The following is a 24928-nucleotide window of genomic DNA, read 5'->3' as shown; positions in this document are numbered from 1 at the left end:
AGAAGAAGAAGAAGAAGAAGAAGAAGAAGAAGAAGAAGAAGAAGAAGTTAATTGTATGGGGGGAGGGGAAAACTATTCTAATTATGTTTGAAAATTGGGAACCGGTCTTGTCCCATCTAAAATCTTCCTTCAAACTACCAAAGTGTTTGCTCAGAGGATGAGAGGCTGAATGGTAATTACCATCTCTGAATCTGGGCTCCGAATTGGCTGGATAATCTCCTTCTGCTATTGTCCAACCCAAACATCAGATTGGGCCAAGGTGCTGACCTTCCACGGGTCTGCTATTGTTAGCTCACACGCCCTAACAAGCCACTTTCTCTCAATAGCCTCTCTGGGGTCCCTCAAAGATAAGAAATAATGAGGGCTGGAGACAGAACTGAATTAGACCTAGATCTCTGCTAGGATTTCCAGAGGGTCATTTTCCTTTAGTATTCCTCTGGATTGGCCAAGAAAGAAAAGATTTTGTCTTCCTTAAATAGATGGTGGGATTGGAAGAGAAAGAGACAGAGAGAGAGAGAGAGAGAGAGAAGGAAAGAGAGAGAAGGAGTGAGGGGTATGAGAGAGGAGGAAAGAGGAGAGAGAGGGGGGGAGAGAGAGAGAAGGAGGGAGGGGAACAGAGAGAAGGACAGACAGACAGAGAGACAGAGAATTTTTTAATTCTTTCAATGTCCCAGGCATTGTACTAAGCATACAAAAACAAGCAAGCAAAACAGTCCCTCCCTTCAAGGAACTTATATTCTGATAAGGGAAGACTACACATAAAGTCAGGGAGAGAGTTTGAAATGGGTGGGAAAGAAGGGTACTAGAGAGATTCAAGGGATATGTGAGGGGAAGTATGGATGGATGGGGTCCTTCCCAACATGGTGGTCCCAAAGAGAGAGTTCTCAATCTTCCATTTAATGAAATTTTCTACTCTGTGTAGTGTGTGTGTGTGTGTGTGTGTGTGTGTGTGTGTGTGCATGTGCAAATTTAGGGCAAGAAAAGGGTTTAACAATAATCAGTGAGAACACAGAATAATTTAGAAAGAAGGAAATTATTTTTAATATATTTGGTATTTAGTTTTTGTGTGTGTGTGTGTAGTAGGAGTCAACCATGGACCAAATATCGACCCACGGCCCATGTCTAGGCCCTGTCATTTGGGTCCTATGTGCTCTGGGGCCTTGCTGAAAGACAAATGGCCCACTGGAAGGGGTCAAGGCACAGATCCCCCCCCATGCATGCTCCATGAGATGGTCCCAGCTACATATATGTCCATAGTATTTCCCCTTAAATGCAGTCTCCCTGAGAGCAGAGTCTATTTCATTTGTCTTCATGGAGAAGGGGTCTGCTATCCCCAGCACTAACATCAACTGCCAACCAGCTGCCACCAAAGGGCAGTTTAGCCCAAGAACCATGAGAACAGAAGATCTCTCTCTTCACCCCACTCCCACTACTTCTGTTTCTAACCAAGGTCATCATCCCATTGAAACAATTCTTATGGACTCCTCAACCTCCACAGCTACTAAAGACAGAGAAAAGAATGTTCTCTGGCCCAAAGTCCTTGGCACTGTCACCTGGTCCAATATCAACTGGATGACCTGGTGTCTAAAGTGTTGTACTTAAAGTAAAAAAGAGCTGAGTTCAAATTCCTCCTGAGACATTCACTAGCTGAAAACCCTGGGAAAATCATTCAACCTCACTGTGCCTTGATCTTCTCATCTGTAAAATGAGAGAGTAGTTGTAGATGGCCTGTAAATTTTCTTCCAGCTCTAAACTGATGACCCCATGATCATCAGTGTAGGGAATTCCCAGTATGTTATTTACCATCCTACCATCGACATAAATAATCAATTCCTTGGCATCTTACAGTCTTATAAGGTTGTTTGGTAGCCCAGAGAGTTTAAATGACCTCAAGTGACTTACCCAAGGTCACAAAGCTAATAAGCGTCTGAAGTGACATTTGAACCCAGGGCTTCCTAAATCCAGGGCCAACAGTCTATCTACTAAATTAATGTCAGAATGCTAATAGGGCATATCAGTCAATGAGCATTTATTAAACACCTTCTATGTGTCAGGCACTGTGCTAAACTCTGAGGTTACAACAAAAGGCAAAAACATCCTTTGTTCTCAAGGAACTCAACAGTCTAATGGGAGAGATAACATGCAAACAACAGGGAAAATTGGAGATAATTAGCAGAGAGAAGGCACTAGTATTTCAGGGCACTGGCAAAGGTTTCTTGCAGGAGGTGGGAACTCAAGGAAGCCAGGAGGTAGAGATAAGGAGGGAAGGGGGCAGCCAGTGAAAGAGCTCCAAGGAATGTCAAGGAGGCCTGTGTCATTCTATGCCAGAGACAGGGTAGGGCCAGGGGCTGGAGGACCCAAGCTCCAAGAAGACTGGGCATGAAAGGGCTGGATTAGAAAGGGCTTTGAACAGTGAGCAGATGGTTTCCTGTATGGTCCTGGAGGTGACAGAGAGCGATTGGAGTTTACTGAATCAAGTGACATGGACAGCCCTGTGCTTTAGGAAGATCCATTTGACAGCTGGGTAGAAAATGAACTGGAACTAGGAGAGAAGGCAGAGGGATTCCCACAGCTGGGGAGATCCTCTTCCAGTCTCTGTCCCAGAAACACATAGGGATTGTCCCTAAGATCAAGGAATATAAGGCCGGAAAGGACTTTCAGGTCAGTCATCTTTCAGGTGACCAAATGTAGGTTCAGAGAGGGGAAGTCATTTGCCCAAGGTCACACAGCTGTACTCTGCAGCCCAGGTCCTCGGAGGGACTTCATATTCAGGGCTTTCCATCCCAGCAGACCATCCATCCCAAAGGGACCCTTCTCCCACGGCTCTCCTTTCCTCTCCCCTGAGGTGTTTTTCCCCTTGCCGACCTCAAAGCAAAATTGGACTAATGAGTGGTGGAAGTGGCCAGAGGGAGCAGGGCTCTGAGAAACAGAACCCAGAGATGAGAGATGCTCTCGCTGCATCATTAGGGAGATTGGTTTCCCAGCCGGGGCCTCAATGCCCCTCCAGCCACTGAAGGCGTCTCCGGGGACTCACTCTCAGACTTTAATTTCTCCGGGCCTCTTTAAGCAGGTGGTCGCTGGCAGGTAGTCAATAGAGGACTTCTGGCCAAAGACCAGAGGCTCTTTGGAGAGGTCAACTCCAGAGGTCAAAGGGGAAGGCCAGAGAGGTCGCTGGGGTCAGGAGCCATCACGGTGACAGATGACCCTTGCACATGCTCCAGCTTTCTGGGGCCCTCCCTTGTCAGGAAACCCAGCCAGGGTCTCTTGAGGCGGGGGAGCCTCCAGTGAAAGGTTAGCTGAGTGTCTGGCGGGCACCTCTCAACTGGTCTTCATTAGCTGGAGGATTCCTCTCTTTCAGCCTTCTGCCCTGCGAGGAGAGGGTGCTGTCTCCATACCTCTCAACTGCTCTTCATTAGGTGGAACAGAGCCCTTTTGTCCTGGATGAAAACGTCTTTGTTCTGCCCGCCCAGCCAAGCTGGGGAGCCAGGAACCTAGGCAGAACAATGCCACTCTATGGGACAAGGAGACTGGGCAGCCTGTGTCCCTGCCAGCACTCCCGGGGCTCTCTTGTGGGATATATCTGAGCACTAGTATGGGGGACACCGAAAGTAGATGTCTATCAAATGAGGGGTTTGGCCTCTGACACACCTCCCGTCTCTACTGCCTGGCTTCTCCTTGGCTCTCTGTGTGACCTCAGGCAAGTCACTTAAACTCTCTGGGCCTCAGTTTCCTCATCTGTAAAACGAGGGTTAGGATTGGGTGGTCTCTGAGATCCCTTGCAGACGTAAATCCATGACATTAGAATCCTCAACCAGTCTGTGGCTGTCATGAGGGGAAATCACCCTTTTGGGCATGTGCACAGAAATTGAAATGTGAACGGTGGGCTTAAGACAGGCAGCGAAGCAGAATGGAGAGGGAGGCAGCTCCAGACCAGGCACACTGGGCAGAGTTCAAGCTCTTCCTCTGACACAGAACACCTGGTGACCCTGGGTAAGTCATTTATCCTTGAATTTACTCTAGGCGGCTCTTGAAGACTTTGAGTTTCTGAAAATAATGCTGGCCTTCATTGATCGAAGTGTTCTCATCTGGGAGATCTCTAGACCAGGGAAGTCACAGACCCAGGCCTCCTGCCCTAGAACCTAGCTCCCCGGTTGTTGTGAAGCTCAAATAAGAAAATTAATGGGAAGCTCCTTGTCACCATTAAAGTGCTATATGGAGGGGGGAGGTGTGGAACAAGCACTCATTAAGCACTACTGTGCGCCAGGCACCGTGCTAAGCACTTTACAAATATTCTCTCATTTGATCTACCGGGAAGGCGGGTGCTATTATTATACCCATTTTACAGTAGAGGAGACTGAGGCAGACAGAGCTGAAGCAACTTGCCAAGGTCACACAGCTAGTGAGTGTCTGAGGCTGGATATGAACTCTGATCTTTCTGACTCCACCTGCCTCCTGAATTCTACCTACCCTCTACGTAAAATGTCAGTGATAAGTGCTGCATTGTACAGTGGGCATGTATGGAGAGGCAGGGTGGTTTAGCGCTGGGCTAGAGTCAGAGGAGATGAAATCCAGAAGAAAGTTCTAGATTTGCAGTCAGAGGGGAAGGTAATGGGAAAAAGCATTTATATAGCACCGACAATATACTAGTCATGGTGCTAAGTGCTTTTTACAAATATTATCTCATTTGATCCCAGAGGACCAGGATTTGAATACCAGCTCTGTGGGATTTTGGGTTAGTCTGGCCTTCTTTGTGATTCTTACAAATATGAACCTTTGCCTGGGCCCCCTTCCCATATCTGCAGTGTGCCCCAGTCCTCCCCCATCTACGATGTGCCCTGGCCTTCCTCCTTATCTGCTTGGGCCTCAATTTCTTCCTCTGCAGAATGAGAGGGTAGGACTAGATGGTGTAAAGCTGGACCTCCTGCATCGATGGTGAAGATATGACTGTAGGATCCCAGAACCCGGAATGCACGTGACTCTACTTTTTAGAACGCCTGACTTCTTTCCAAACTCAGCTCAAGTGCCCACCCTATATGAGGGCTTGCCTGACCTCTCCCCCTCCCAGTGAAACGGCTATGAATTTATTTTGCCTCTTTTTTGTATGTGCTTGTACACGTACAGAAGACAATAATAGCTAACATTTATACGGTGCTTTAAGAGTAACAAAGCTCTATCTATATTATCTTGTTTGACCCTGGGGGTGGGGGAAGCTATTATTATCCCCAATTTATAGATGAGGAAAATTGAGATTCACTGAGGTTAAGGACTTGCCCAGGATCCTAAGTGTCTGAAACACGGTTCAAACTCAGCTCTTCCCAAGTCCAATTCCCAACCTTTGACTGACTCACCACCTAGTTTGAACTAGTCAGAGAACCTGGTTTCTACCACTTACTGCTTGAGACACTTTGGACAAGTCATTTCATTTGTGCCTCAGTTTCCTCATCCATTAAATGAGGGCGTGGGTGGGTGGGATTGGATTCCATGAGCTCTAAGATCTCATCAAGCTCGGAAACCATGATGCTATGACCATTAGCATCGGGTTCCAACTCCTTGGGTTAACTCTGCAAACGTAGAGGGCAGGTAGAATTCAGGAGGCAGGTGGAGTCAGAAAGATCAGAGTTCAAATCCAGCCTCAGACACTTACTAACTGTGTGGCCTTGGCAAGGTGTTTAAGCTCTGTCTGCCTCAGTCTCCTCTACTGTAAAATGGGTATAATAATAGCACCCGCCTTTCCGGTAGATCAAATGATAGAATATTTGTAAAGTGCAAAAGGGAGTGAATGAAGTGACCCAAGAGCAGACAGCTTTAGAATGTCTGCCTACAGCTGCTTGGTACAGCTGCGGCCAGACTGGATGGGGAGGAAGTTTCCAGAACGTCCCTGTGTTGGGTTCAGGCACTGTAAAATGCCCGAGAAACGTGATTTCAGGAATCAATGATCGTTCTTATCATTGGTGTCAGTTCTAAGTAGAGTTCCCCTATCCTGACCAGCTGCGGACCCGGCTCTGGCTCTCTCCCTCTCCTCTTGCCACTGGGGCAGAAGGCAAGTCCAGGGGGGTTCTGGTAAGTGGTGGACAACCGTATCTCTAGAATTCAAAAAAAAAAATGTACCCAGGATGCTTTCAGTTTAATTTTCATCATGAGCATTTTCTCCATCACTTCTTTAAGTCTCAACCATCAACAAAACAATAAATCAAGCCTCAGTTTGTAGCATTTACTGATTTCTGAGGCATAAATGCTCCCAGGAACAAGTTAGTAATCAGCTCTCGGGAGCAGGCCTAAGGAAAGGGCAGAAGCTGTCTTGGGCTTCCTTAGGGTCTGGCAAGATGCTTGGCACACAGCTGTTGTTACTGTTGTGTTGTGTTGTGTTGTGTTGTGTTGTGTTGTGTTGTGTTGTGGTGGTGGTGGTATTGTGGTGTTGCTGCTGTTGTTAATGTTGTGTTGTTGTCTATCCTTCCTTTCTGAAGACTATCAATGACGTGGAGCCACATCACGGAACTCTTCTGGATCTCAGTTTCCTCTTCTATAAAGCGCAGGCATTGGATTACATGGCGGCTGAGATGCCTTCCAACTCTTAAGCCTTGATTTCTAACAGACCGCCTAAGGTTTTGGGGTAACAGCACAACCCTGGATATTATCAGGGCAAAAGAATCTATTCAGCTTCTCTTGTGGTCAAGAGGTAAGTTCTGTGTTCATGGAAACCACCCAGAACATTCATTAATTGATTAATTCAACAAACATTTTTATAAAGCACCTACTGTGTGCCACTCCACAGTGCGCTCGTGGCTGTTGAAACAAATTGTTCTCATCTGCCCATCTGCTGGGGGGAGTCTTCACATACTTGCGGTGGACATCCCCCTGACTCACTGATGTGTTGGAGGCCTGTCAATTACACTGAATCTGGTTTAGCCCATCTGATAAGACAGTTTTCCCAGGGTGTGGCTGCTATGCACACTACAGCTTCTCAGGGCCCCAGGTGAGAGATGAATGAGAGGTGGACCCCAAAGGTAGATGAGCAGTCCTGGAAAGAGTTTGGCCACCCTCGCACCAGAGGGGCTGGTCCTCTTGAACATCCCAAGTATGTGAAGATTTCCGCTGGCGGAATGGACAGATGAGAACAGTTTGTTCCAAATCCATGAAGGAGGTTGAAAGCAGGCACTGTGGAGCGATTAGAGCTCGGTCAGACATAGAAGACACCAAGCTCATCCATGGCATCCCCAGCCGTCACCAGTCATCTCGACTTATGTCTTGCCACTGGACTTTGATGACTCTGGAAGAGAGAGCTAGGCCAGGGGTGGGAACCTGCGGCCTTGAGGCCACATGTGGCCCCCTAGGTCCTCAAGTACAGCCCTTTGACTGAATCCAAATTTCACAGAACAAGTCCCCTTAATAGAAGGATTTGTTCTGAAAACTTGAACTCATCAAAAGGCCACACCCAGGGACCTAGAAGGCACCCCTGCCTCACTTGCCTGCCTCACTTAAATCCAATTCATGAGTAAGTCAAGATATCACCTGTGAAGACTTTGGTCCTCTTCTTCGAAAACTGACGAAAACAACTTTAAGCACCTACTGTGTACAAAGGCACCCTGCAAGGCATGCGGAATACAAAGATAAATTGAGGCTCCCTGCCCTTAGGAAGTTTACATTCTCCTGGGGTGGGGATGGGAGAGGAAGAGTGAGAAGGATCAGGGAGAGAAAGGTGAGAACAATGTCTTTTATGAAAGCCGCAAAATAGAACAGAAAAAGAATTTAATTTGGAGTTAGTAGAACTAGGTTTGAATATTGACTTTACACTAGATGATTCCCCTAAAGCCCCTTCGGGATCTAAATTTATATAACTGTGATTCCCCCACTTCTTAATGTCTTTCAAGTTCGAATTTCAAATTCAAGTAAAGTCATTAAATTACTTTTGTATTTACTTCTCTGTGTGCATGATTCCCCTGAGTAGAATATAAGCTTCTTGAGGGCAAGAATATTTTTTTTTGGTCTTTATATTCCCCAGTACCCAACTCAGTGGCTGGCGCATAGTAGGTGTTTCATAAACGTTTGTTGAATGGAGTTGAATTGGATAAGTATAGCATGAGGACTGAAATGAGTACACTCCATGGAGCGCGTCCCATGGAATGGTTTGCTCAGAGTTACAAGAAGGACAAGACTATTAAGAACTGAAGAATTCAGCCAAGGCTTCCCAGAGGAAATAGCACCTGGGATGAGTTTCAGAAGAAATAACTATCGATGCCCGTTTTTCTGAAGACCACTGAGTGGAACCCAACCACTCCAAGAAGGCAGCTGGAAATAGCAAAACCGAGGGTCTCTTGACTTTTCCCTCTTGCACAGAAATGTGAGATCTGAAGCCATCTTCCATCTACTCAACTACTATGTTCCACAGTTGCCAAAAGCTTGGGATCTCAGGTCCCTCCTGAATCAGAGAAGGGCAGGCAGTCTTTAGATGAAATGGGGCCATATGTGCCCATTGTCACCTTTGTTAAGCATTGGAAATGACAGGCGGAACCCATGAATCAAATTCTCCTTGACTGTCCGGAAGAGCGTGGATTGAATAGATGTAAATAGATGTCCCCTAGTTGAAATGATTCACATGATTTTCCCCCTCGGGTGGGGGGAGGTGGAAAGAGGAGAGGAAAAAGGGCAGATAGCTTGGGAAGATAACCCAGTCCTATTTTGGGGATGCTCCCTCAGACAGTGTCTGCATTGGTCTCATGGCATGGCTCCAAGCTGCTTCCCTGCCTCTTACCCAAGGAAAGCTCCTCCTAGAGCTAAGAGTGCCAGTGCTAAACAATCTATTTTCAAACTGTTTGATGATAACAATCGGTCCAGCAGGATGAATGACAGGGGACAAACACAGGAAGCAGCCCCCTGATTAGATAGGGACAGGGTGGCCGGCAGAGTGGAAAACAAGATGCCCAAAGTGATGAATGAGTGCCCTTGCGGAGGCTGCCATCCCCTTTGGAAAGCAACCAAGAGGAAAGTGGAGGAATTGGGGGAGGGCATGGCACAGCCAGGGTTAAGAGGGGGAGCAGGAGCTTGGGAGACTGAGGCACCATGGAAGGATCCCCCTGCTTCCAGCCAGCAAGCCACCCAGAAGAGTCAACAAAGGAAGCCCCTACTACTGACCACATTCCTTCCAGCAAAGCCCGGACGCCTCACCTCTCTGTGCCTCATTTTCCTCATCCGTTAAATGGCAGGATTGGACTAGATGTCCCCTGACAGCTCTAGATGTGGGATCCCTCTCTGAGCCTCAGTTTCTCTACATATTTAAAATCAGGTTGAACTCAAAGACTTCCAAGGGCCCTTCCAAGGTTGCTCAATTCCCTTCTACCTGTGCCTACTATATTAAGAGCTGGAAATATGGAGACAAAAGTAAAATAGTCCCTGCCTTCAAGGAGCTTACATTCTATCGAGGGGGGATAACCTGTACATAGCAAAGAAATATGAATTAATATAAATTCAGAGTAATGGAGACAGAGGAGCCAGGTTCAAATGCCAGATTCCCTCTTGCTACCTCGTATCAACTCTATGGGCCTCAGTTTCCTCATCTGTAATAAAAGGGTTGGAAAAGGTCATCTTTGAGATCCCTTCCAGCTCCAAATCACAGTGGTGATTTCCAGAGGGGAAACATTTTGAATGGAAGCCTCTTGAGAGCAGGGACTCTTTCTTTCTTATTATGTCATCCCCAATGCCTAATACACTGAATAGCACATAATAAGCATTTAATATGTACTTGTTGAAGGATCTAAGACATCTTCGAAAGTTTCATGATGGACGATGCACATCCCAAAAAAGGAACTGTGGAGTCTGAATGCAGATCGAAGCACACTATTGTTCTTTTTTTTTCTTCTCTTCTGTTTCTTTTTTTCTTGTCATTCCTCCCATTCGTTCTAATTCTCCCTTACAACATGATTAATGTGAAAATATGTTTAATAGGAATGTATATGTACAGCCTATATTAGATTGCATGCCATCTTCGGGAGGGAAGGGGAGAAAATTTAAAACTCAAAATCATATAAAAATGAATGTTGAAAACTGAAAACAAATTAATTTTAAAAATATGTATGTACTTGTTGAATTGAATTGCATTATCTCAGGGCTCCCCAACAAGTCAATAGCAAACAGCCAGCACAGAAAGGTTGCAGAGTACTATGCTGGAAATTGGGTTCTAATTTCTGCTACTAATTTGCTGCGTGACTTGGAGCAAGACGCTTCTCTCTGAGCTCCAAACTTCTTCCCTTTTAATATGGGAATAATAGTCTCAGCCTTGCCTACTTCATACACTAGTTGTGAGAATCAGATGAAATGATGTGTGAAAATTGCTCCATATCTTTGCACAGACTGTGCCCCTTGCCTGGCATGCCTTCCCCCCTCTCCTCTGCCTCTTAGAATACTTCAAGGCTCAGGTCAGGTGTTGCTTCCTTTCCTGAAGGCCTTTCCTGACCTTCCAGATTGTTAGGGTCCTACCCCCATATAGTTTTGTACATGTTTTCTCTTATTTTTTGTGTACCCCTTGTCTCCTCAACCCTCCTCCCTTTCCCCAAGAATTCAGGGTCCTTTTGGGGGGCACAAAGGGTTGGGGAGTTTTCTGTATCCTCAGTGCCTGGTACATAACAAACAATAAATTCTTGCTCAGCCGAACTCTCTAGAATTATCTTTTCTATGGCAAAACTTTCGAAGAGACCATACCAGTCAACTAGTTCATCTTGAAGATTGTAAGGCAGTCAAAGATTGCAAGATAATAGACTGGACACCAGGAAACCTGGGCCCCCGTCCCAGCTCTGCCTTGATTTCCTATGTACCCTGAGTAAGCAGTTTCATGTCTTCTGGCATCCAGAATCTTGGATTTTCTGATTTTTATTGACAGATTATCAAGATGCTGCTAACAGTCAACTGCAGTCCTGCCCCAGCCTGGGATCAATTAATCAGCAGGCATCTAGCATGTACCAGAGCAACCCTTACATATATAAAGTCAACAATTGACCTGGTTGGGATCTCTGTTTATACATACATATATGTATATATGTGTATATATATATATATATATGTGTGTGTGTGTGTGTGTGTGTCTTGTATGTATACATTGTTTATGTATAAATATTTATATACATTTGTATATATGTATATCAACACACATGTGGGCTATGTGTGATACATATAAGCTCTCTATATTAACACATATAAACACTTTTTGTTGTTCAGTCATTTTCAGTTGTGTCTGACTCTTCATGACCCCATTTGGGGCTTTATTGGCATAGATACTGAAGTGGTTCACCATTTCCTTCTCCAGCTCATTTTACAGATGAGGAAATTGAGGCAAACAGGGTTAAGTAAGTAAACCCAGGGTCACACAGTTAGTGAATGTCTGAAGTCAGATTTGAACTCAGGAAGACAAGTCTTCCGATTCCAAGCCTAGGGCTCTATCCACTGTACCACCTAACTGCCCATATATAACGTACATAAGGGTTATATATATCATATGTTATATAATATATATATAGTATGTTCTTATATATGGCTTTCTCTGTTTGGGGGTACTTGATTGCATTTCTGAGAGGTTAAGTGGTCTGGGATTCAGGTTACAGTGACCTCAAAGAGTACAGATTTAAAGGAAAGGATTTTCCAGCCCATGTGTTTAACCTTAGTCAATGACCCTATGGAATAGTGACTAAAGTGAGGATGGACAGATGACCATAGAGCTGTGTGGCCCTGGGCAAGGCACTTAACCTCCCAGCCTCAGTTTCTTCAACTATAAAATGGGGATAATAATCACCCCTACCTTTCAGGGTTGTTATGAAGATTCAGTTATTTAACATATGTAAAATGCTTTACATATTTAACATATGTAAAGTGCTTTATAAATGTTAGTCATCATCATTATTAATTATTATTACTATATAATTTAAAGAAAGCCTTAAATGAGTTTCACTGGCCTCAGAGATCACCCAACTCAGGCCCCTCATTTTATAGATTAAAAACCTGAGGCCCTAGACAGAACATGACCCAAAGTCGCAGGAAAAGGACAGAGGGGAAGAGAGGGGAGGGGAGGGAGAAAGACATAAAAGGTGAAAGACCAGAACCCCCTCCTGCATTTTAAGCACTGCAGTTGTACCAGGTCTCAAAGCCTCAACTGGCCTCTGTGCCTGCTCTCAGGGAGTGAGTCTCACCACATGCTCTGTTCAGCATCATGGATAGATTTTTTGATCCAATAGAAACCAGCCCCTTTCCCACTATCTGGCTCCCATAATTATCCTGGCAGATGTTCCAGGTCAATTAGCTCCAGCTCTGGCGCCATAGGAGTGTCCCCAAGAGATCTCAGTGTGCTGCCCAAGGCCCCGCTGCCCAGTCTTCCACAACCATCCCAGAAATTGCTCTGTTCTCCCTTCAATACTGACAACAATGTCCTCGCCGTACCAATGAGGAGTGGGCTTGCCCAGCTTCCTCAAACCACATCCCAGTAAAGGAGTCAGAATGAAGCTAGGGGTTCATCCATCCCATGCCCCGAGTTCCCAAGCCAACTCCAACCATCTTTCATGTTTCTGCCCAGTTTCCCCAACCACAAACCTCTGTTCTTTGCTCACATTTCCAAGGGCTTTACCATCTACAAAGAACATTACACACACACACACACACACACACACATACACACATGCATGCATGCATGCACCACTCCTTTGAAGTCAAAGAATAAGAATTATGATTCTCATTTTACAAATGAGGAAACTGAGACTAAAGGAGGAAATTTGCCAAGCGTCAGACATCTAGGAAGTGTTAGACCAGGGAAGCTGGACTAATCCATTTGATCCTGATAATGGTGATTTCCACTGTGCTACACTCCTTCCACTGAGACCACCTAATTGTTCATGATGAACGGCCTTTCCCCCTAACAGCTGGGGCACATTGAACAGTCAACAAACACTTATTAATCACCTGCTGTATTCCAGGCATCTTGTTAATCACTCGGGATATGAAGTAAGGCAAAAAAGCCCCTACTTTCGCAAGGTGAGTAGCTGGGTTGCATGGTAGATACAGCGGCAGGCCTAGACTCAAGAAGACTCATCTTCCCAAGGTCAAATCCAGCCTCAGACACTTACTAGCTGTGTAACCCTGGACAAGTCACTTCACTCTGTTTGCCTCGGTTTCCTCATCTATAAAATGAGCTGGAGAAAAAAATGGCAAAACATTCTAGTATCTTTGCCAACAAAATCCCAAAGGGGGTCACAAAGAGTCAGACATGACTGAACGGCAAAAGTCTTCACAACAAACTCACATTCTAGTGGATCTAGAGTTGGAAGAGATCTTAGAGGTCACCTGGCCCAGCCTAGAGTCCTGGAGGTCACCTGGCCCAGCCTAGAGTCTTGGAGGTCACCTGGTCTAGCTCCTGCATTTTACAGAGAAAGAATCTGAAGCTCAGAGAGGGATCCATTTTGCTCAGGGTCATCAAGATAGTTAGTTTCTGAGCCAGGGTTCAATGCCAGATCCTCTGACTCTAGGACTAGTGATGTTTCCATAGTATCCCGCAGAATTTAAGTCAACACCAAACAACCTCACACTAAATGAATTCATCTGTTCAAAAATATTTATTAATTGTCTTTATATACAAGAAAGATCCTGTGCTAGACGTTGAAATTGTTACAGGAATGAGTAAGACATGGTTCCTCCCCTGAGGGAACTTACAGTCTTCTGAGGGAAATAAGCCAAGGCCATAGGGTAGGCTTTGATGCCTTTGTAGTCTTCTGTACTTGTCTGGGTATGGGTGAGATGCCAAAAGGGGAAGAATGCTCCTTCCTCTGCCCCCCTTTGGAATATGGGCATTACCAGTCAGACCCACGTCACCTTTTAAGCACAGGGAAGTCCTACCCGCTAGTCCCTGCCTTAGACTCCACCTTCATAGAGCTTTCTTAGAGAGTTTGTGTGGGGAGGAGGTAAGCATAAGTAAGTGCTGGAGGGTATGTGACTCAACAACCCAAGCACTGGCATATTCAAGAAAATGAAGTTCTGGCTCCTTTTAGCCTAAAGGCCAGAAGGAAAAACCCCCGATGCGGTTTAGTTCAGCCTTGCAAGAAGCTTATAAAAATAAGAATAATTATAATAATATTTTTAAAAGCCCATAAGATTCTCTCTCAGTTTGGCTCAGTACCCAGATAGGAAAAAGCCTGGTACTTCTAGAGATCGGGGCTCCAATCCTGGTCCTTTCTGTGTCACTCTTCTTTCACTGCATCCCCTCTGTTTGCAAATAAGGCAACACAGAGAAAGACAGAGCTTAGAACATTTGTATTTAAGCAGACAGCACAGTAAATTCACGTTACTTAAACAGAAAGGAACAAAACAGCCGTGCAGAACAGAACAAGCTCTCAGAACAGTGTCTGATTTAAACCAGCCAAGAGGACTGGAAGGGAAGAAGAAAGGTTATTACAAAGTCTAGTGCCCACTCTTCCAAAAGGAAAGTCAACAATCACAATTCCAGTCTGAACAAGTGGAAACAGTTGCAGTTCCTAAGACTCTAGCAGCACTCCACCCACTGTGGCTGCTGCACCTCAATACTCATCTGCAATGTTCTCCTCCAGGTGCAATTCCTTCCCTTCTTCATTGGACATGAGCACTGCCAATGATGCCACAACTGTCCACTCCTGCCACTGACACTATACTGTTAAAACATGCCTGCTCAAAGAGAAACTACATTCCACCCCTTTCCCAAGCTGGATCAAAGTTACCTTCCTGCCTACTGTGGGGGAAAGAAATACTGTATCTCCGGGACCACATTTTGTTAGACTCTAGAGACTTCCTTTGCCTGCAGAGATCTGACTCAAAAAGCACTTTACAGGTGGTCACTCTTGAGGGGGGCAGCATCTGGTTTAGTGGGAAGAAAGGTGGGATTTGTACACAGATTCTTGACTCCAAAGCCTTTTGCTTAGCACAGAACAACTCTCCCTGTTTTTCTGGATACTTCTAATGTAATATAAGGCTATAACATAGACACATATTTAATTCAACATTGAATAGGAGGAAGAAAAGATATATCTCGATCAAGTGTTCTAGGAAATTTTGAGGAGAGAAAACAAAGAGTAGTTCAAGGCATTAAGAAGGGAACTTCAGAGGCAGCTATGTGGTGCAGTGGATAGAGCATCGGCCATAGAGTGAGAAGTACCTGAGTTCAAATCCAGCCTCAGACATTTACTAGCTGTGTGACTCTGGGCAAGGCACTTAAACTCAATTGCCTCAAAAAGGGGGGGGGGGGGGTGCTTGAAGACTGAAAAACCTAGCTCTAAATTCCACTTCTAACACTTGCTAGCTATCTGACCTTGGGTGAGTCCTTACCTTCTGTGGGACAAAGTTTCCTCATCTTTAAAATGAAGACTCCACCTCCAAGGTCTCTTTCATCTGTAGAGCTGTTATTGTATTAAAAACATTTAACTGCAAGGTCTACAGGAGGAGCAGGTCTATGGACGAGGTGGATCCTGACCTGAGCCTTAAAGCAGGAAAAGGTAAAGACGGATTGACCGTATTCCAGGCCTAGCCACCTTTGAGGAGAGTGGGGGGCAGGGGGAGGGAAGAAAGGACAATGAATGGAGGGGAAGTAAGAATGTTCTCAGTAATTGTTTGTTGATTGATTAAAGCAAAAGGTTCCAGGAGGCCATTGTGAGAAGAGAGTTTGAGAGAAGGCAAAGAACACAGAGAAAGAACATACTTGGAGATTATACTTTGTTTTCCCCCCATTTGGCCTGCTCACAATTATCCCCCACCTGTGGGCTTTGGACCAATTTTGCTTCCTTTAAGCTGCCCTTACCCCTCCTTCCTCAGGCTTCTACCATGACATAAAATCAGAGACACCCTCAGTTCCACTTGGGAAACCCTATGTTTACTTAAAAATGCAGTCAAACCTTCTAATGTCTTCTCAATCCCACATCCAAGAACCATTCTTTCAATTAAAGGGCCACGGAGCTGAGATGCTGTCTATGACATTGGCTGCTGCAAAGCTCATTAATTTCTGTGTTCAGTTGGTGCGCCTAGAACGGAGCAGTGGGAGATTCAGGTGACTTCACCTGGAGAGAGGGAGGAATGCCTTTTCCACAGGCCATCAGGAGCCATAAGTTCTAATAACTAATAAGAATAGACACAGTTTAAATGGCCCTTTAAGGTTGCAGAATATTATCTCATTTGATCCTCTCTCTGTCCCTTTCCTTCTCTATTCTCCCTAACAATTATAACACCATTCACCTTGCCACGCCCCTCTTGCACACACACACACACACATGCTCATATGCATGCATACACATACGCACATACACATATATACACATACATGCATGAACACATACACATACTCATGCATGCGCATGCATGCACTCATACACTCACATATACATTATATACACATAGATGCATATACATACATGCACACACATACACACTCATATACACAAACACACACATGCACACATACCTGCACATACACAAATGTACATACACATACACATATACATACATACTTATATACATATAGTCATATGTATACATGCATACATGCACACAATACACACACACACACTCATACACACAAACACATACACACACACAATCCCCTTAGGATGACTTCTACCTGGAGCCTGCTCACTTATTCGTGGCTCCCTGGCCAGCATCTCTCTTTCTTGAACAGTCCTAGTCTTTCTACTGACTTCACTTGTAATTCCCTCCCCAGTCTGTTTCAACTCCCTACCAGATTCCTTCCTCCTACTGGGGTTGCCCTCTCCTGGCTTTATGTTTTGTCTTCCCTCATTAGAACATAAACTCTTCAAGAATAGAGATTATGCTGTTTCCTTGTATTTGAGTCCCCAGCGTTCCCAGGGGCAGGCAAATGACCAAGTAGAAAGGGTACTAGACCTGGAATCAGGAAGACTTGAGTCAAAATGCAACCTCTGATCCTTACTAGATATGTAACCCTGAGCAAATCGTTCCACCTCTGCCTTAACCTGGGTTTCTTCATCTATACAATAAGGATCATAATAGCACCTACTTTCCAAGGACCATAATTATGAGGATCAGAAGAGATAATATTTGTAAAGCAATTTGTAAACCTTAAAGCTTTCTTTGAGTAGCTAGGTGGTGCAGTGGATAGAACGCCAAGTCTGAAAGACCTGAGTTCAAATATGGTTTTAGACACTTACTAGTTGTATGACCCTGGGCAAGTCATTTAACTCTATTGCCTCAGTTTCCTCATCCATAAAATAGGCTGGAGAAGGAAATGGCAAACCCCTCCAGTATCTTTGCCAAGAAAACCCCAAATGGGGTCACAAAGGGTCAGACACAACTGGAAATGATGGAACAACCATAAAAGCTCTCTATATAAATGTTAACTATTATTATTATCTCCCAAGATGGCATATTGCACTTTGGGACAGCTTCATGCATTGATTCAGTCACTTACCAGGCTGTTTGTTAAATACTACAGAGGTGCGTCCTGCTGGGAAGTCGGTAGGAAATTCTTTCTCAGGTTGAGGGGAATTCCGTCCAGCCTCAGCCTCCCCCTACCAGTCCTGGCTTTCTCCCAGGGGCCAAGCAGATCATGTCTGCTGCCTCTTCCCTATGACAGCCCTTCCACTATTGAAAGACCCTGATTTCATATGATGCCATCTTCTCTAGCCCTTCCATTCTAGAGGCTAAACATCCCAGTTTGCCAATGGTGACATCTTTCCCTGATGTTCTCTATCACTTTCTTCCCTGCTTTTGTGATGCCTTTGTATTCAACAAACATTTATTAGGCACCAACTGTTTACCAGGCACTGTGCTAGATGCAAAACAAAACAAAACAGAGATAGCCACAAGAACTCTAATTTTTCCTAGTGGGAAAAAAAAACTGAAAACATAATGTGGTCCAGTGGAAGAAGGATGAACCTGGGGTCAGAGGACATGGATTTAACTTCTGGTTCTGCTACTTAGTGCCTGTGTGACCTTAGGAAAGTCATTTCAACTCTATGGGCCTCCATTTGCACCCCTGTAAATTACAATTCAATCCAACCTGTGTTTATTGAGGATGTAACAGCAAGGCATTATATGTGGTGGATAAAGAGCTGGCCCCAAAGTCATTCCAGGATTGCCTCTGATCCATACGGACTGAGTGACCATGGACAGATCAGTGTTTCAGTGTCCTCCCGGGTAACTCTCTACAGCTCCCTAAATTGCGAAGAAGGTGTCAATCTACATTGGTAGAAGGAGTTTTCTCACCTGAAAGTTCCCTATCTCAATGAAATCCTGAGCCCATTCCCTGTTAAGCAGCCGGGGAAGGCATAGTACTAGGCACAGACTAAGGATATGAGGCTAAAAATCAAAGAATCCTTTCCCTCAAGGACCTCACAATCCTTTGAGGGAGCTTAGACTAGATGGCCTTGAAGGTCTCCCTTTCCAGCTCTGGTTCTAGGATCCTATGGGCTCTTTGTTGCAAGGAGATAGATAGTCCTGCGATGATTTTTTCATGAAACTCTCTCAGGGGCTCAGATCCATTTCTCTAAGGAGGGCCATAATCTCAAATACACAGCTTTGTACCATGTGCTCCTGCTATGTGTGTGGGTGTCATTCGTTACCGGTTTCCATGTTTGGGGCAGATGACTTGGCATCCCTTCTCAGCAAAGCCAATGACTGTTCTACTAAGGAAATAATGAAGATTATTGAGGAAGGGGGAGGTGCCAATGGTCTCGTGATTGCCAAATCCAGTGACCTTTTCTTAGTCCTCATTGGGCTTGACCTCTCTGAAGCATTTGACATGATTGACTGGTTGTTGTCCTTCATGCTTGAAGAGGATCAAAATTAAACCATTATGTTGGGGTCAATGTACAGTGTGTCCAACTGTGGCCAGTTAGACCAGTATGAGCTCAGAAGGCTCTACCATGCATCAGGCACAAATAGTCCACAGGAACCTTTGAAAAGGAGGTGGTTCTAAATTTGCACATCTCACGGTTGACTACGTCCTCCTCCTCCTCCACAGCCTCTCTTCCCTGAGTTTTTTGGACATTGCTCTCCCCTTGTTTGACTCCTATCTGTCTGGCTGGTCCTGCTCTCTTGCTGTGCCATAATTCCAATTCTCTATGTATGAGTTGACCCTAACACTCTGCCTTTGGTCCTCTGCTCCACACTCTCATCATGAGGTATCTCATCACCTCTCATGGACCCAACTATCCCCTCTACGCAGATGACTCCCAGATCTATATTTCTAACCCTCCTAAGGTATAGTCTTTTATCACCGATTGCCTACTGGACATTTCAAACAAAATCGATTACCCATAAGCATCTCAAATTCAACATAGCCAAAACAGAACTCATCTTTTCCCCCTAAACTTTTCTTTCTTCCTAATGTCTCTATTTGCAGCTAGGCAGTACAGTCAGGAAAACTCATCTTCATGAATTCCAAATCTAGCCTCAGACACTTACTAATTGTGTGACCCTGGGCAAGTCACTTAGCCCTGTTTGCCTCAGTTTCCTCATCTGTAAAATGAGGGAGAGAAGGAAATGACAAATCACTGCAATATCTTTGCCAAGAAAACCCTCTCAGAGAGTCGGACGTGACTGAAACACTGAACCTTGCATAATGTTTAGCATCCAATAGGAACTTAATAAATGCTTATTGATGAGTCAATTGATAGTTCTGTTAGGAACTTTCTCTCTCACATCAAGTCTACATCTGCCTGTTTGCATCCTTCAACTATTTGCTCCTGGTTCAGAATCTCAGAAATACAGAATTGGGAGGGCCCTTAGGAGCCATCCAGACCAACCCCACAGCTCCTCACTAACGATCTCTGCTATAACATCCTCAACAAGGGGTCCCCCATTCTATCAAGGAGGATCTGCTCTCCTTGGTGTAGACATAGACAGCTGAACCAGGGGAGATAGGTAGAAAGGAAAGCAGGAAGTATTGAAGATAACCATCCCCTAACTCTCATTCTCTTTTTGTTTGTATATCCTTCTCATTTTTAGGAGATCCCTGAAAACCCACCAATCTTACAGCATTCATCCCTGATGCAGAATGAAGATTGCCCCAGGGAAGAGAGAGCAATTGGGTGCCTGGGAGAACACCATCGAAAAGCAACATTTCTACAGCATTTTAACAGTTTACAAAATAGCACTGAGTCTTTCTTACATTGTGAGCTTTGCAACAGGTAGCTAGGTATTCCAAGTGTCATTATTATTCCCATTTTAAAGATGAGGAAAGTTGAGTCTCAGCTAGCTGAATTAGATTGCTAATAGCCACACAGTTAGGATGCTAAGTCTATCAGGACAGTGGGTTGAAGCTGCAGAGGTTTAGATGAAGGAAAAATTTCTTGCTATAGACATGACAAAGAAGGATGAGCTGCTTGGGGAAGGTCCTGGATTTCCATTTTCTGGAAGTCTCCAGGTAGAGGATCATAAGACCACAAGACCAGCTATTTAGAAAAGGTCTTAGCAGTCTTCTTGGTCAAATTCCACAGCCTCAAAAATCCCAGATTAAAAAGTAATTGGGAAGCATTTGACAAAATACAAATGCAATAAAACATTGTTGTTGCTCAGTTGTGTCTGACTCTCTATGACCCCATTTGGGGTTTTCTTGGCAGAGATCCTGGAGTGGTTTGCCATTTCCTTCTCCAGCTCATTTGACAGAAGAGGAAACTGAGGCAAACAGGGGGAAGTGACTTGCCCAGGGTCACATAGCTAGTGTCTGAGGTTGGATTTGAATTCAGTTCTTCCTGACTCCAGGACCAGCACTGTATCCGTTGTACCACTTAGCTGCCCATGATACATAAATAATGTTAATTTGTGATTTTCTAAGTCAATACGCAGCCTACAGGGATCTGTTTCTATTGGAGTTTGACAGCACTGATTTAGTCCATCTGGCCTCATTTGACAGATGAGTAAACTGAGACTCAGATTTGTTAAGTGACTTGTCCAACAGCTAATGCTTATAGGATAATAGATTTAGAGCTGGACAAGGTCTCAGATATCACCTTGTCCTACATACTCACTTTACAGATGAGTAAACTGAGGCCCAAAAACATTAGATGCTTTGCCCAAAGTCACACTGGCAGGAAGGGATAGATGGAGAATCTGAACTCAGGTCCTGTGATGCCATATCCAGTTTTTCTTTACCCTATCATGGTTGGATAGTCCGTTATTGATTATGACACAGGAAGAATTCTAGTTGAGATATAGGTTGGACTGGGTAATAATAATAATAATAATTGTTGACATTTATATAGTTGTGAATCAATTTATATACATTATCTCATAAAATCCTCACAATAATCCTTGGAGGTGAGTGCTATTATTGTCCCCATTTTACAGATGAGGAAACTGAGGTTAAGTGACTTGGCCAGGGTCACACAGCTAGTTAAGTGTTGAAGGCAAGAATTGATTCCAGCTCCCTCCAGACTCCAAGGTTGTCATTCTTTCCCCTTCACCAAGGGAGGTAACTCCTTTAGTGCCTTCAAACCCTGGGATTCAGGAAAATGGTATGTTAGGAACTCAGGCCTCCTTTTTTTTTAATTCCAAGCCCAGTGTTCTCATTTCACTATATAGGGATGGAATATTACAATGTTACAATGTTGCAATGTTACAATGTTGCAATGGGAAGAGGTGTGGTGCTGGAATCAGAAGACCTGAGTTCAAATTTTGCCTCAGATGCCTGCTACTCTTATCACCGTGGATAAGTCTCTTAATTTCTCTGGGCCTCAGTTTCCTCATCTGTCCAATGAGGGGGTTATCCTCTCTGGCCCCTGGAGACCCTTCCAGCTCTGGAGCTGGGATCCTGCCACCAGGGCTGACCAGAGAGTTAGGGTCTGATTCTGGCTCTGGCACTAGAGAGCTGTGTGGCCTTGGGTAAATCACTTCATCTCCTGGTTTCCAGTTCTACAAATTCAGTTCTGTTTGTCCAGCATCTATTAAGCACCTGCTAGGTACGAGACAGCTAGGCAGTGCAGTGGATAGAGGGCCAGTGCTGGAGTCAGCAGGACCTGAGTTCAAATCTAGCCTCAGACACTTACTAGCTGTGTGACCCTGGGCAAGTCACTTCACCCTGTTTGCCTCAGTTTCCTCATCTGTCAAATGAGCTGGAGAAGGAAATGGCAAACCACTCCAGGATATCTGCCAAAAAAAACCAAAATGGGGTCACAAAATGTTGGACACAATTGAAAATGACTCAGTCGGGCAGCTAGGTGGTGCAGTGGATAGAGCACTGGCCCGGGATTCAGGAGGACCTGAGTTCGAATCTGGCCTTAGAAACGTAACACTTTCTAGCTGTGTGACCCTGGGTAAGTCACTTAACCCCATTGCCTAGCCAAAAAAAAAGAAAAAAAGAAAAGAAAATGACTCAGTATCAACAACATGTACAATGAGACCTACTAGGTATTGAGAATATAAAAACAAAATGGAAACTGGCTCCTGCCCTCGAGGACCTTACCTGCTACTGAGGATTTGGGACAATACCAAGGCCATTAATATGCCACGTCTCTGTCCAAAGCAACCATTTGTACCTTAGGAATATTAGCTTCATAATCCATAGGACTGGAAATGTAATCCAACCCCAATCCATTTCACTGATGAGGAAATTGAGGTCCAGAGATTTTCAGTGACTTGCCCAAAGTCACACAGGTGGGCCACAGAAGCAAGATTTGAAGTCAGGGCTTCTGATTTCAGAAGCTTCTGATTTCAGAATCAGTGGATTTTTTTTTTTTGGTTATTATTGTTGGGCTTTTTTGTTTGTTTTTGCCCCTCTATATCACACTGCCACCGTTAATGGCATTCCCAGGCACGGGAGAAAAGCTATTGTTATTGGTTTGGCTACTACACACTCTCATCTTTAGGGCTTGGGAATTCATGCATTAAAGTGGAGGGCCGAGGACGGACAGAGTGCATGGACCTGTATTTCTGGGGCCTGCCATCGGCTACCACCAAAAGTAAGGCCCCATTTACCCCAGTCTAAATCCTGCTGATAGAGGTTATCACCAGCTTTGGGCTCAGATATGCCAACCATCTTATTTCCAGATCCTCAATTTTCAGAGGAGGAAATTTGGCAGCCTGCCACATCTCTCACCCCCTTGATTCAGGTTTTTATTTTTTTCCTTCTCCCTGGAGGAGGGTAGAGGTTGGCTGTCATGTCGAGTTTGGGGGATTGTTTGAGATGGGTTGGGGGTTATTTGCTATGGAGCCTTATTTCACCAAACTCTGTCCCCTGACCTCTCTGTGAAGCTCAGAGGCAAAGAATTTCACCTCCCCCCTTTCTGGATGTCCCACCCCTGCTAATAAATGCTACCAGCTGCCTGAACCCCGGACAGGACCAAGACACTCATTTTTCAAAAGCAGGTCTTGGGCTTGGGTCCCCCTGGGTAATAAATCCACAAGCCCTCAGGTCTGGGGGCCCCCTGGGCAATGAGGAATGCCTTTCCAGGGCCCCTCTTGGTTAGTTCCAGGATGATCCGTGTGTGAGCAGAGGGGAGGGATGCAGCAGGAGGTAACCCAAGCCTGCTAAGGAAGCAAGCCTTCATCTCTAGCCGGGGCCTGAAACAGCTGAGGTCATGTGTAGTGCTTTCAATATTTGTAAATATCTGTTTGGCCTCCAGAGCTCCCTTCCAGGGAAACAGCTAATAAAGCGAGTTGCCGGGGTTTGGTCCCCATGCCAAGACACATTCCAGGATCTGATTACTTCGCTGGTTTATGGTGGAGGGAAAAAAAGAAAAAGAAAAAGAAGAAAGAGCGGTTTGGGGGCGATGGAGAGGGCGCGTTGGGGGTTTGGGGGCAGGAAGCTCCAGCTTCCAGGTGGAGGAGAGGAGACTCTAGGAAAGGTCAGCTACAAATGCAAACGGATACCAAGCCTTCCCCCTGGGGTTTCGGCTGTCCCTTTGACAGAGGGGTCCCCCAAAGTTCAGCCCTGCATGCTTACGTGGGCCCGTCACTACTCTATCACAGTGGCTGCACATATGAAGGAGGATGGAAACAGGGGAGACAAGAAACTTTGCTGGGGAAAATCCAGCCTCCCATCCCTTGCCTCCAGAACTTCGAATACTAGTCCTCTATGAAGGAGTTAGGGTGGGGTGGTACCAAAAAAAGTCTGTATCTGGAGGCGGAGGGCTGGGCTTTGACTCAGGCCTCTGAATCTTGCTGCCTTGGGAGCGTCTCTGGATATCTTTAGGCCTCAGTTCCCGCATCTGTAAAATGAGGGAGGAAGACTAGATGACCTCTGAGTTCTTCCAGCTCCAAAACCGATGATCCTCTGGGCAATCCATTCCCCTTTGGGGTCTCTAACCATTGAGCAATTCTCCTGATATAAACAAATTTGTCTCTTGGTAACCTCTCCTTCACTGTTCCTAGTTCTGCCCTCTGGGGCCAGGTAGAACAAATGGAATCTTTCTTCCAAATGCCAATCCTTGATGTATTGGAAGACAGTTATCATCCCCTATCCCCAGGTCTTCTCTCTCAAAGTAGATAAGGCAGGCGTCTTTGCTCTTACCCAAGATCAGACAACAAATGGCCGAGCTGAAACTCACTAGGAGGTCCTAGATTTCCAAAGGTGTTCTTTTTGCAGAATCCTCTATCAATCAATCGCCATTTATTAAGTGCCTACTATGTGCCAGACACCAGAGGAGCACAGACATTCAGAGTAGGAAGGGCCATCAGTGGCCATCTATCTATCCGGTTAATCAAGGTTGGGCCAAATATTTATTCTGGTGGCCAAAAGTCCAAAGGTGCTTTGTACATAACACAGTCCACCTCTAAGCTTTAGCACTGGCTGTCTTCACATCAGGAATGCCCACTCTCCTCATCCTTGCCTATGAGAAACCCTTGTTTCCTTCAAAACTAGGCTGAAGTACCACCATTCAAGGACCCTTAACCTGGGGATCATGAGCTATGAAAGAAAGACAAAAGAAAGAAAGAAAGAAAGAAAGAAAGAAAGAAAGAAAGAAAGAAA

The sequence above is a fragment of the Vombatus ursinus genome, unplaced genomic scaffold (assembly GCF_900497805.2).
Source record: "Vombatus ursinus unplaced genomic scaffold, bare-nosed wombat genome assembly UNPS02001287.1, whole genome shotgun sequence".
NCBI classification, from domain to species: Eukaryota; Metazoa; Chordata; class Mammalia; order Diprotodontia; family Vombatidae; genus Vombatus; species Vombatus ursinus.
This window is presented reverse-complemented; position numbering follows the sequence as displayed.